Source organism: Pogona vitticeps, chromosome 1 (genome assembly GCF_051106095.1).
Source record: "Pogona vitticeps strain Pit_001003342236 chromosome 1, PviZW2.1, whole genome shotgun sequence".
NCBI classification, from domain to species: Eukaryota; Metazoa; Chordata; class Lepidosauria; order Squamata; family Agamidae; genus Pogona; species Pogona vitticeps.
In genome coordinates this window covers 349477494-349490659 of record NC_135783.1, presented here as the reverse complement: position 1 = coordinate 349490659, position 13166 = coordinate 349477494, and the positions used below count along the sequence as shown (strand labels likewise).

Here is a 13166-nt window from a genome sequence, read left to right as displayed (position 1 = left end):
GCTTAACTGTAGAGACTGTGTTTGCTAAAGACATGTTTTACATTTCTAGATAAAACGTTAAGATAATTTCCCGAAGATTTCTTTAAGAATATAAAGCATTCATCCGGGGGGGGGGTGTCATGTGATGGTGTTTAAATTGAGAAAAGAAACCTTTTAAAAAGCAGATTCTAAATTTCTCGGATAGCAGAAGAAAATTATAGGTGAACTCTGTGGTCTCATTCTTATAAGTATTCTTATACTTTAAAAGAGTATGCCTGAGTACCTGAATGTGGCAAATAAATTTTTGCATGTATGTGTGATACAGCTATATGTGTCTGGGGTTAGGATGATATGCGGCTTATTGTCAAAGTGTCTGCTGTTCTGGGCTGTTGAGTCGCAAATCATTCATAGTGACCCTAATAGGACTTTCTTGCTGAACGAGATACTTAAGGGAATGTTTTTGAAAGTCACCCCTCCCTCGGTAAGTTTCAGTGACTGACGGGGGGAGATTTGAACCCAGGCCTTCCTAGTTGTAGTCAGTTATTGTAGTCAGTTATTCTCTTCATTACACCATACTGGTACCCTATAGAAGCAGTAAATCAAAATTTATGTAGGTCATTAAATCCCACACTTTCTGTGGAACTGCAGCTTTTTTAACCACAAGGTGGCAGCCCTTACGTGCATTACTAAGGAGACTGGTCTTCTTTTCGTAGATCGATGATGGCACATTTGCTTTTATTTCAGAACGTGAAAAGGAAAGAACCTGGTGCAACTTTGAAAAAAAAAATAATTCTGGTCCTTAAGAGAAGGGCGTTTGAGGGATGTGCGTGAAGTTATAACTGTTACGCCGTTCAAGAGGGGTTTAAGCAGCCCCGAGATGTGATGTTAGGGGTTCTCTAAAGGGCATGCCTCCCATTCTTGCCCAGCAAGGGCGCGGTAACTGGACGCTGGTTGCAGACCCTTTTAAAGTGCCAGGGAATGGGGGAGGTGATGTGTTTTCCTTAATAAAGCCACTGGTTTTGCACATGAATCAAAATAATTCTGTGGGGGAGAAAAATCTACTGTGCTCCTTTTTTAGATGATACACTCGTTCTATATTCCAGCTACTCCCACCCGTTGAAACTTGCAAAAAAGCATACTTTGTGTGTGTGTGCTCCCATCTGTAGCACAGTTACTTAGCGGATGATGGACAACATTTGGGGGCCCTAAAGGCTAAGGGGGAGTGCTGTGGGTGGTGTTACGTGCCATCATGTCACCTCCGTTCCATGGCAGCCCCACTCAGCCCTTGCAAACGGAAGGCTATGTGTGGGGCTGCTTTTATTGAGTCAATGCATCTCATACTAGTTCGTCTTCTTTCCCTGTTGCCTTCCACTTTTCCCAGCAATTACTGTATTTCCCAGTGAGTTCTGTCTTCTCACAACGTGTCGAAAGGGCAGCAGCCTTCACTTTATCGTTTAAACTTATAGAGGAGAGTTCAGGCTCTAGGCTCTAGGACCCCCTTGTTCATCTTTCTGGTGGTTCAGCGTTTCTGCAGATCTGCCTTCCAGCACCCTATTCCAAATGAATTGATCTTTTTTCCCTGTTGGTTGCCTTCGTAGTTCCAACTTTCACACACTGGGGGTGTAAGTGGGACAATGCTGTGGGAGGGTTGGCCACCGGACACCTTCTGTACATCCCCCAGAGTGTCTGGACTCTGAGGACCCCTGTATCCAAGCATCATCCAGATAGGGGCCACCTTATGGAGGCAGAAAGGTCACAATCCAAGGGAAGAAGGGGCCCCAGTCTCCACTTTCTCCCCCTGTGAGTGTTGCTATCTAGCTGCATCAGGAGTGTGTAAGGTGAGACGGATTCTGTCTGAAGACGTTTACTGCCTGCCTGCTCAGTGCTACACTCCATGATTGTGGATGGGATGCTGGCCAATAATTTTAAGGGATGAAATCTTAGAGCTTTAGATTTCCTGTCACCTTCCCCCTCAGGGTGTATGAAATCAATGCAATAGGATCATTGGAAGATTGCAGCAGAATCCTGCCTTATAAATATGGGGACCGGATTCCCTTAGGAGCAAACAGGCACCGAGAGGCAGTCTTCTAGCTGTCCTTCCCTTCTGGCTTGCCTTCCTCGGGTAGAGGAGGCACCCAACCGTTTCCATGGTCTGAGGAAGCAGATGAATTCAAGCTATTATGGGTAAGAAGAGCTGTTGAAAATACACTAAGAGAAAAGGTTCCTTGGTCTAAAATGCAGTGGTTTAAAGCATGATGGAGCACACAGGTGGTGAAGTTCATAATCAGTTAAGAGGTTCCGAGAGAGAAAAGAATTCTATGGAATTTATTCTACTCTGGAAGATTACCGTATTTTTCCGTGTATAAGACACCCCCATGTATAAGACCACCTCCCCCACTTTTCTAATCCAAAATTAAGAAATCTAAGTGGGACTTAGCAAGCAAAGGGGGAAATGGATCAAAGTGCTGCAGGATCGCTTTGATCCCTGCTTTCCTCTCCACTTGGTTTTGTTCTCTCCTCAGCTTACTTCCGTGTATAAGACAACCCTCAATTTTTAGTCTAAAGATTTTAGACAAAAGTATAGTCTTATACACGAAAAATACATAATACTTGAACATTACATACAAATGTGTTGCAAGAGGCACATCAGTGTATTAAATCAATGTAATTTTTTTACAAGCATACTATGTACCGTATTTTTCGCTCCATAAGACTCACCTTTCCATAAGACGCACCCATTTTTAGGAGAAGAAAACAGGAAAATATAATCTGTTTCCTTCGCTCCATAAGACGCACAGACTTTCCACCCCCCTGTTTTGTGGGGGGAAAGTGTATCTTATGGTGTGAAAAATACGGTATTTGTCTTCTGTTTCTCTGTTTTATATATATTGCCCTGTGAGGGTGGGCATAATCAAAATGTTCATGCCGCAGAACGATTCACATACTTTAAGGAAAATGAAACAAATAGAGGAGCTGAACCAGGAGAGGGTCACCGAAACTCAACCTAAGGGGTGACTAAAACATCGTATTTATTTCTACTCTCATTGGTTTTAACATTTATGCCATGGTAACCTCCCCCTACTCAGTCCTAGCCATAGCACAGGTGAAATTATCTAAAAGCAGATAAATTTCTTTGGTGTAAAAGTGACGGTCATCAAAGCTGCCAAAAAGGGAATGTTTCTTTTCAAAATTATAGCTGATGAATTTCAGCATGGAAGGCGGCTTGATACACATTTGCTCGCTAGCGTGTGTGGAAATTCTGATGTCTGGATGATTCAGAGTATCCCTTAATCTTTCTCCTATTACCTACAGATGTCCTCTTCCGTTACAATACATTAAAATTTATTTGCAGAAGCTCAAGCGATTATCTCTGGTGGTAAAATCATGTAAGCCGCCAGTTACGCTAAAAAAATGGCTTTAGTCTCGTGATTTGTAGGTTTGCCAAGACCGGGGGGGGGGCTCCTGGCTTTTGGACGCGGCCTTGCTTTGCGTTCCGGTCTGTGCTGGCTTTACTAAAATTCAGTGTACAAATAAAGCCGATGGGTTTTAACCTACAGAATTGACCTTCAGTGACTTGGGTCTCTCTTCCCGTTGCTGTTAACAAAGTGGTAGTGCCATTTGTATGCAAGGATCAGATGTTGAAGCGATGTAGAAAAGGCTTCCAGGATGATGTTTGACGCATCCTCCCTTCAGGGTGTGTGTGGGGATCGATCTGTGGAGAAAGTTGTAAAACATGTCTCATCTTATGTATTCTTGCCTAATCTTGAAGACTATTATTGTAATATACGCAGCCCGAGGGCTGCAGCAGAATGGTAGAGCTGTGCTTGTCAGCAAGACGTCCAACGCTCGTTACCCGGCATCTCCGCATAGCACTAGGGAACGTTCCTGAAATGGAGGTACTGCCACCTGTAGACAAGGTTGAGGTGTGGATGGAACAACAAGGGCATGATTAAGTGCCGGGCATCTCCCTGAGTCTCTGGATACAGTGGTTAAGCTAGTGGACTGCAGGGAAAACTCTGCTCGCAACCTGAATTCAGTCCTTTCGGGCTCAGGGAGCGGGTTTGAGGTTGACTCATCCTTGCATCCTTCTGAGGTCGGTAAAATGAGTCCCCATCTTTCAGGGAGCAAAGTGTTGTCTGCATAATTATGTTGTAAATACAACATATATCGCCCGATGGGGCGACATGTGAGCACAACACTTTGCTTTTGCTTTGCTCCCGGAGTCTGCTGTTTCGGGGTGGCTCCTCGCTATCCCATGAGCGGGAACAGCAAACCACCATGGAGAAACAGAGAGAGAGCTTTTTACTCTCTAGCACCTTAACAGCACAACGCCGTTCCGGATCGGCAACAACAACGGCCTTGTTTGGTGGCCAGGTTCAAAGGTGGTGGCTCACAGGAAACCTTTTGTTGTTTCATAAATAATTGTAGTGTTGTTTTTTTTAATTTCATGGATTCTCTCCTCCCCCAAAAGACCTTACGATGTAGGGGAGGGTAGAAATATTTTGATTAAATAAATAAAGAACAACAACAAAAGGCCTGTATTTCAAATGAAAAGGTCTTCTGTTCTGGCAGCTGCCGTTTCACACAGCTGATCAACCGCACAACCGATCTCACAGATAGTGTGAGATAGATAAATATGGTGCAGCCATAGACTCAAACCAGTGCTGGAGCACACTAAAGCTTAGGGAAAATGAAAACTAGACTCAATAGGTACTACGTGACTTCTGGTTTTAGTGTGAGACAAGACACAGGAAAGGAAGCCTGCTGTAGCCGGGGGATCCTGTTACGATTTCTCCATCAACCACCACCACCCCCATCTTAGAACTGCAGAGCTGGAAGGGATCCTACAGATCATCAAGTCCAGCCCCTATCAAGGAGGCCCGGTGTGGGAATTGAACTCCCAACCTCTGGCTCCACAGCCATATACCTAAACCACTGAGCTATAATGCCACAGGATACTAACCAAACTATTTTTTTTAATGTAAGCCCCTGCATAATATGTCCTACAGTACCTGCGATTCTATTCCAAAAATCAGCAGTCTCAAGAATTTAAGAAAGACAAAAACGCTCTTGTTCCCTCTGTTAGCTCCATGTCCCTAAACCGGGAAGGGAAATCGCTCTACGTGATCATTCTGTTTTCCACTCCACAACATCACTGTTGTGTTTTCAACATGCAGTTGAGATCAGTTAATTTGGGGCAACGTTGTGGTTTTTCTGTTTTTGCTTTTTTTTAGCAATCACATGTTTTAATATAAAAATCCTGCTCCCTGAAAACACAGTGCTCATGGAGCAAATTAAGTTTTGGACCCACTTCATGTATCCAGTTCTAAGCGAGGGTTCCAAAATCATGGCTCTACGCCATTGATGACTGTTCGTTAGGAGCTTGTTTGTGGGCTGGCATGTCCCATAAGGAGGCCTGACTTAACATTTCAGTGAACAGCCTCTATCTAGCAAATCCAGCAAGTGAGGGTGGTCTAGAATGCAGTCTGTAAAAGCTTCCATGCTGGAAATAACATCCTTCTTTCTAGGGTTGGAAAATGGCTACGTGTCACAAAATTCACTTCTTCTGTTCCTATATTCACGATCCTGCTTTGCAAGATACTTGACTGTCATCTATTCATTAGGTTGAAATCAGTCTTAACGAATGACAGTACTTGCCATCTCTACCAGATGTTGGAGCTGGAAGGGACAGTATTGGCAAATGGAGGGCAAAAATGGAACTGTGTGGGTTCGGGTTGGTTTGCACCTCTTTATCTGTGTGCACGTGGGGGTACTTGTGAGAGAAGCAGAGGATGGTGCTGTGGTGCTGTTGCCTGTGTTGAGAAGTCTGTAGAGCTTCCAGGGAGCACAGAATAGTTGGGCAGGAAGGGGTGGGTTTGGGGTAGCAGAGAACTTGTCTAAATCAGGACCTTGGACAGTTCCTAGGGGCAGGAAGAGATTATCTGATTAATTATCCAGAGCTCAGTGGAGTTTCTGGGGGTGGAAAGGGTGATGATTGCCAGAGCATTGCCCCTCCTGCAAATTTGCAAAGGGATGTAGAACCCTAACGCCCTACTGGTCAGTGATTGGGCAGTTTTTGGGGTCTTTTCCGAGAGGAGAATCCCTAGAAAGCCAAGCAGGTTCTGAGCAGTTGGTTGTTGAACGGACTGAGGATTTCTTTGAAACCTGTGCAGGCCCAGCTGTACTTGTTTCCTGGAGAGGTCTGATCGGGCTAGGGTCACATGTACCTTTGTTACATCCCGGCTAAGTTATAAAATATCTAGGCATAAATATGCCTAAGAATTTACTAAGAAAGGTTAATTTTGATCAACTGAAACAAGAAATTAAAGGTGAAGAGTTACAGGAGCTTTGGATTGTCATGGTGCCGGTGACCCAATAAGGAAGCCAAAGCTCGCAAAAGAGGTGTTTTCGGGACCTAAGCTTCGCAAGACAGCGATTTAGACAGCTGATCGGCGGTTTGCAAAGCGGCTTTCCTATGGCCGATCTTCGCTAGACAACAACGATTCTTCCCCCTTTGGAACGCATTAAACAGGTTTCAATGCATTCCAATGGGGAAATGCTTTTCGCTAGACAATGATTTCGCTAAACAGCAATTTCAGTGAAACGGATTATCATTGTCTAGCGAGGAACCACTGTATAAGCAGCCCCCTTGGCTTTGCTTTTTTTTTTCTTTTGCTCCCCCACCCCTTCCTGTCCTCCCTTTAATTTTTGGCCACGATGTCAGTTCTGGTTCTGGCAGGGATTCTTTCAAAAGGGCACATGTGTCGATGTAGCCACATCGTGGCGGGTGGAGACGTGAGCCTCCTAAAGGGAGGTTCAGAATCCCGGATGCAATCCAGGTGTTACAGCAGGAAGAACGGTCTTCTGGGCCTTCTCTCCTCTTTCCCTGTGTGAAAAGGCTCCGTTCCCAGCTACCATTGCTAACAGTTCCTGGCAGGACTCAGAAACTTACCAGGGTGTAACTGGAACGGCTTTGTCCTTTCTACACGGTGAGCGGTAGTGTGTGCTTCATGAGACCAGTAATTGCTGCCGCCTTCGTAGAGAGAAGCAAGGCAGGCGGCCAGCCAACCAGGCAGGGATCCCGTGGGCACGAAAGCCGAGCGGTCCCGAATAAAAGCTGGCAAGGCTGACCTGCTTTCACCCTCCCGCTGCATACATCGCTTTACATAAAAAAAAAAAAAGAGGAGGGGGTCTGGTAAACAAAATTAATGAACATTAAAGGAAGAGTCTCCCTGTGACACTAATGACTGTGTTAGCCCAAGAGCTATTTAATTTCCTTTCCCTACACTGTGGCCAATTAGGGCTGTCACAGCACGGTGCCTGTCAGTTCCGACTTGCACCGGGGCAGAAAATGGGAAGCTGTCCTGATTTGCCCCCCCACCCCTCCCCGTGTGGCCTATATGGTGCGGGTGAACGAGAGAGGCTGACCCTGGAGCCGCTTGTAGTTGGCACTTTGTTGGGAATGGAGTTGCAGGACAGTAAGTGTGTGTGTGGGGGGGGGGGCAGAAGGAATGTGAATTTACAGCAGATCCTAAGTAGAGGATCTGGCTGGATAGCTCTGTGGTTGAGGTCACTAGCCGCAGAACTGAGGTTGGGAGTTCAATTCTGCACTGCGTCTCCTGGGAGTCGAGCCAGCCTGCACAGTCCCGGGGCGTCCCCCCCCCCCCAGGAGGATAGAAGAGGAAGCCACTGCTGAGTCTTCCGTACCTGGAAAAAAACCAGAGAAGGGTCACCCTAAGCCAGATTTCGCTTGACAGTCACATGATGGTGGTTATTGACTGTGTAGAAGCAAAGACTTGGAGATGGGAGGAGAACTGGAGATTTCTGCTCGGAGAAAGAGCCGTCCTCTGACAACGGGGGTTTGGTGGGGAAGGTGGATCTTAGCAAGGAAGACTCAGCCCTCGGTGCTTCAAAATGACATCACACAAACCAAAGCCTGTCATTCAAGGGCTCGAGATGTCTTTGAAGTTCCCTTGGAGGCCCTGCACTCTATGGTAGGGATTTGTACATCTCTGCTTCCACACCGAACAGTACCTTGTTTGCCAAATGATCCAGATTACGTGCCTGCGTTGTAATTACACAGAGTTAAGCCTTCTTGATTATGTTGCCTTGAAGTGGGAAAAGGGTTACAGATCTCAGTGAAATCTTTCTATTATTTATTTATTTATTTATTTATTTATTTATTTATTTATTTATTTATTTATTTATGCATACCCCCGCCCATTTACACTACGTCTACTCTGGGTGGCTTACAATAGAAACAGCATAAAAACCATAATTAAGAGGAACAATTTAAACAGCAATATTGGTAACATTCAAGATGGAAAAATAGAAATCAGGATAGACAGTGAAAATAAAAAATAAAAATCGGGAAGTGATATTGGGGAAGGCTTCCCTAAAGAGACAGGTCTTAAGTCGGGTCTTAAAAAGTCCCAGCAAGGGAGTGTTTTACCTGTCGCTTCCCAACTGTACAATATTTTTTGAATGTTCTGAAATTGTAATTTTGGTAGAGTAGCAACAGCTAATAGATATTCACAGTCCTTCCTCTACTTGCTTTTCTGAACTTCTTTAAAGCCATTGGAGCCCAGCAGCCATTCCAGTATTAAGCAGCAATTGAGCCCATAATTTGCATGCTCTGTGAATCTTTTCCCCTCTTTCATGTTTCATATCTCCGATGGGTTCTCATATTATACCAGAAGTTAAGAAAAGTTAGGAAAAATGACGACTGGCATTATAGGGGACATAACAAAGCTTGGGAAGAACTAGTTATGAATAATGTAACTACTCGTTGCTAGTTCCTTTTGGGTAATGCATGACATTACTAGTAGTTGCAAAGTTAGTCTAGGTTTAATGAGCCTACACCCAAGTTACAAGTGTAAACAGTATTTACTTTCACTATTTATTTGCCTGTTTACTTTCAAAAGTTACTTTAAAACTCATTTTATACGCACTTTGACATGATTTTTTAAAAGCTTTTATCACATTCTCTGTCAAAGGAAATATTTTCTACTTTTTAAATATAGTTTCAACCTGCAGTATCAGATTTGGCCAGAAGGGGCAGTAAAAGCATTTTACTATCTGTACAAAATGTAATGAACTACAGTGGTGCCTCACTTACCGAGCGCCCCGTTTAACGACGAATCCGCATAGCGATTTGTTTTTTGTGATCGCAAAAGCGATCTCATTGCGATCTTTTTAATGGCAAAAAATTGCTTTGCGATGATCGGTAAGCTGTTTCGCTTACCGTTTTTCACATAGCGATGTTTTTAAAACAGCTGATCGGTGGTTCCAAAATGGCCGCCGGGAAAAAAAAAAGTCCGCCCGCTGTGTTTTCGCGCCCATTCCTCACATACCGGGCAGCGAAAATGGCGGCCGTATGGAGGATTTTCACATAACAGTGAGTTTTTTGCCCATAGGAACGCATTAAACGGGTTTTAATGCATTCCTATGGGCTTTTTCTTATCGCATAGTGACGTATCCGGATAGCGACGATTTTTCCAGAATGGATTATCATCGCTATGCAGGGCACCAATGTACTTCCAAAATTGGAGGAAGAATGATGGGACAGCCTACTAGCAAGTGTAGCCCCGCAGCAGCCGGGCTGCTGAGATGTAATGCAAGGAGTTCCTTTTTAAATGTAACATTCCAAGTGCCAAGGGCATAAGAACATGAAAAGAACCACGCTGTGACCAAAGGCCACAGATCAAGTCCACGAGGCCCATCAGAAGTTGCAGCTGCATCCACGGTCTCAGTCAGTAGCTATGATATGCCAAGATGTTCCCCCTTTAATGTTGATTTGCAAGAGTCAGAGATAAATGGCCGCCGTATGGAGGATCTTCGTTGGACTGTGAGTTTTTACCCCATTGGAATGCATTGAACGGGTTTCAATGCGTTTCAATGGGGTTTTTAATTTCGCTTTACAATGTTTTCGCTTAACGGCAATTTTTCCTGGAACAGATTATCGTCGTTAAGCGAGGCACCACTGTACTTCCAAGTCGATGGAGCTGAAATTAAAGGCAGGGGGAGAAAAACAGCATTCCAACTCCCATCAGCCACATCTAGCACAGAAATTTCCATAGCAGCCAGACAGGGAATTCCCTCTGACCTGCATGTTTGCTGCAGCAGAATGAATCCTCAGGTCTAGGAGCCCAACAAATGGATGTGCTACTCCTGTTCCATATTTAATGCCAGGAGCATTTGCTAGATACGCCAACGCTGGCAGCCTGTGCGCCTTTTGTTCCTGATATAATCCAACATCAAGAAGATTTACATCAATTCAGTGAAATGCAGCCTTTAACTCAAAAGAATCCTTTAAGATTTCTAGGGAGAGCCAGATTTATTTTGGTGGGTGCCTAATTGGCAGTGTCTCAGTATGCCTGGGTTCCCCACCACCACCACCTCTTTATACCTCTTCAGCAGTAATTATAGTTCTTCAAGCAGTTGCTGTGTTTACTTGACAGGTCTTAATGAATTTCTTTTAATAGCCCACAGTCTTGAAATTTTTTTTTTTGAATGCAGGAACATTAGTATGAGTGTTTTCTGTTGTGTAAGCTAGTGCAGTATAGATCTTGAGATAGGTTTCTTCTTCATCATCATCATCATCTTTGTCTTCATCTTCTTCATCTTCTTTGTCTTCATTTTCTTCATCTTTTTCTTTCGTCTTCTTCATTTTCTTCTTTGTTTTTGTATTCCTTGTCTTCTTCTTTGTCTTTGTCTTCTTCCATGGCAGCTGCATGGATTTCCTAGCCAGTCTGGTCCATTTCTCTGCCCTCCCCAACTCTTCCTTGACAGTCATGCTCTTCCAAAATAGATCTTCACTGCCTGTTTTGTTGGGGAGACTTAGGTGAGGAATACAGTGGCTTTTGTGACTTGAGACACTGGCCAGTGGCCACCACAAACTCTGCTGCACTATAACTAGTAAACATATTGGGTTTTGGAGATATTTTAAAAAATGATTGGAAGACCAAGTTTCAAAACTCCTTGTTTTGTAATTCAAATGTTTATCCAGAGCCTTTTACTCTATTGAATTTGTGTGCTTCTGGGCCAGTGGAAGTGATACCCTGATGATGATATCTCAACTTGATAAGCCAAGATGTTAATCAGCCCTACATGCTGAGCCACTTCGCAATATGTGTGAATGCACTGTGGGAGTTTCCAATTAACCATAATTTCCTGCTCAGCAATCTCCTGTTACATTACTTTGAAACAAGGGCAATCTTAAACCATGGTTTCAAGTTAGCTTGGAACCCATGCTTGTTCCAAAGGTGGTAACCATATTGTCTTCCAGTTCAGACAGAATGGCAAACCAGTCAATCGTAGGAACTGATATCATCTGAACCAGGACTTGTGAAATCTTACGGGCTGTTTTGAATGTTGTGCTACAGTATAGGTTAATATTTTCTCAACGATCCTTGAGTTCTTGCAGTCTCTCTTCCTTCTCTTGTTGTAAGAGCAAAGAAAACAGACTCCTCCACTTTTAACGTTGTTTAAATTTATTCAGACTTATCTTAAACTTGCTTTTAAACATATTCTGTGTAAAGTGAAAATGGATACAGTGGGCCCTCTACTTACGAACTTAATCCGTTCCGGAAGGAAGTTTGTAAGTCGAAAAGTTTGTAAGTTGAACCAGCATTTCCCATAGGAATGCATTGAAAACCATTTAATCCGTTCCGGCTGCTTCTGGTTCTTAAGTCGAGCAGCGGTTTGTAACTCGAATCATTAGTTCCCCTAAGAACTAATGCAAAGCTGGTTAATCCGTTCCTACCACTAGGGGAAGAATTTTTTCTTTTTTTGCTTTTAACCTAAGATGACTTAAGTTTTAAAAAAAGGAAAGAAAAGAGGGAGGGAAGGAGGAAACAGACACCTTTTCAACAGAACACCTTGAAAAGCACATTTTCAGCCAAGACAAGCACCTTGGGACAGCAAATGAGAGAGGGAACAAGCACCTTTCAGACAACAAAACACTTCTCAGCACAAAGAGAGACCTGGCTCTGAACTCCATTTTTACCCTGCTTGCAAGCAGGCTTTCTTTCCAACAGAATTCCTCAGCACAAAGAGAGACATGGGTCCAGACAGATTCAGAATGCACACCCCCCCCCCCAAAGACATACAGCAAGGAAAGATTCCAGCAAGCATACAGCCATTTTAAAACTAAAATCTACCCAGCAAGACCCATGCCTCCATTGCAAAAATGCCCTCTGGGTCCACATTTTAACCTGTATACTGATGCCAGGGCCGCACTAGAGGAGGAGAGCAGAGTCTGTATGTGGGCTGAATCTTGAGTACATTAATGTATCCGAGCACTGTGTTGTGTGTCTGAACTACCTCTATCCTGCCCGTACATAATCAGGATTTTTCCTGTACCGTCCCAGCATTTTGGTAGGGATGCAATGTAGCAGCTGCTGAGGGAAACATTTTTTTTTTACTTTGTGAGATGAAGCCTGTTCATTATTGCCACAAAATTAACAAATACAGTAGATGACCTGCTGTAAGTGTGAAATATCTGACTGCAGACAACAGATATTCTTGCCTGTGGTTTGTGTGGTCTCATATAGAACAGCCCAGTAAGGCTGTTTTAGCAAAACAAAGCAACACTTGGTTGGCCACTTAGATAGAAGTGGGTTCTGTAGGAAAACTGACTCATATGTGAAAAATTTGTGAATTTACTGTCATCGCAGTAAAATGTCTGCACCTTTCTGAATGTCTTCAAGGAAAAAAACAAAACAAAACACCAGTCTGTCTTGCCAGGAACTTTCCAAGAGAAGTTAAATAATACAAGCCAATCCATCTCTCGTCATGCTTTAACGTTACTCTCCTCTTAATATCTTTTCCGCTTTAAGCAGAATGAGCAAAACCCAGCAAGATTTCGGAGGAAAGGGAAGGCGCTGATCTGCATAGAAAAATTAATGCACCGAGAAGTTAGAAATCCAAAGTTTTGTTTAGTCTGAAGAGAAGAAAATTCCCTGCAACCTGAGCAGCACCAAACGGTTTCTGCTTTGCTTTCACTCCGCTTAACCGTTGTTGAGTTCTGTTCGCTCTCTGGGGCAGTGGCTCGGGCGTTTTGTTGAATGAACTGATTGTTTTCCTTTTGTGTTGCCCGTCAAGCGAGCCCCCCATCTGGTTTCCATCAGACTGTTTTCACAGCCAGCAACTGCTGCCTTTCCTATATCCTGACACTTAAGGGCCCC

At 43.8% G+C, this 13166-nt stretch overlaps 1 protein-coding gene across 5 annotated transcripts in view; it reads left to right on the top strand.

The window, feature by feature from the left end:
- The window catches only part of KIAA0586 (KIAA0586 ortholog), a 94835-nt gene that overhangs the window by 58701 nt on the left and 22968 nt on the right, over positions 1-13166 (top strand). The window lies entirely within an intron of this gene.